We start from the raw sequence: 1,172 nt of genomic DNA on the forward strand, positions 1-1,172 counted from the left end.
TTTATATATATATATATATATATATATATATATATATATATACACACACACAGTATATAGTTGCATCTTGTTGCATGACCTGCATTTCTTGTATGCTGTGTATATATATACACAGTGTATATTCGTTGCTTCTGTAATAATGTGATTAACTAGAACATGCATTTCCTTCAGATGATGCGTGTGAATGCGATAAAGCATTTTTGTAGGCTTTGTGTGATATGGTTTAAGTGATAATATGATTGTAAACTACAAAAATGCATTTCCTGAAGAAAATGCGTGTGAATGCTGAAAAGCTTTCTTGTAGGCTGTGTATACATACTGTGTATATATATATATATATACACACACACTCACCTAAAGGATTAGTAGGAACACCTGTTCAATTTCTCATTAATGCAATTATCTAATCAACCAATCACATGGAAGTTGCTTCAGTGCGTTTAGGGGTGTGGTTCTGGTCCAGACCATCTCCTGACCTGGTCCAGACCATGTCCTGACCTGGTCAAGACAATCTCCTGACCTGGTCCAGACCATCTCCTGACCTGGTCCAGACCATCTTCTGACCTGGTCCAGACCATGTCCTGACCTGGTCCAGACCATCTCCTGACCTGGTCCAGACCATGTCCTGACCTGGTCCAAACCATCTCCTGACCTGGTCCAGACCATCTCCTGACCTGGTCCAGACCATCTCCTGACCTGGTCCAGACCATGTCCTGACCTGGTCCAGACCATCTCCTGACCTGGTCCAGACCATCTTCTGACCTGGTCCAGACCATCTTCTGACCTGGTCCAGACCATGTCCTGACCTGGTCCAGACCATCTTCTGACCTGGTCCAGACCATCTTCTGACCTGGTCCAGACCATGTCCTGACCTGGTCCAGACCATGTCCTGACCTGGTCCAGACCATCTCCTGACCTGGTCCAGACCATCTCCTGACCTGGTCCAGACCATCTTCTGACCTGGTCCAGACCATGTCCTGACCTGGTCCAGACCATCTCCTGACCTGGTCCAGACCATCTCCTGAACTCCAAACTGAATGTCAGAATGGGAAAGAAAGAGGATTTAAGACATTTGGAGCGTGGCACGGTTGTTGGTGCCAGACGGGCCGGTCTGAGTAGTCCACAATCTGCTCAGGTACTGGGATTTACACCCACAACCGTTTCTAGGGTTT

The sequence above is a fragment of the Etheostoma cragini genome, chromosome 8 (genome assembly GCF_013103735.1).
Source record: "Etheostoma cragini isolate CJK2018 chromosome 8, CSU_Ecrag_1.0, whole genome shotgun sequence".
Classification (NCBI taxonomy): Eukaryota; Metazoa; Chordata; class Actinopteri; order Perciformes; family Percidae; genus Etheostoma; species Etheostoma cragini.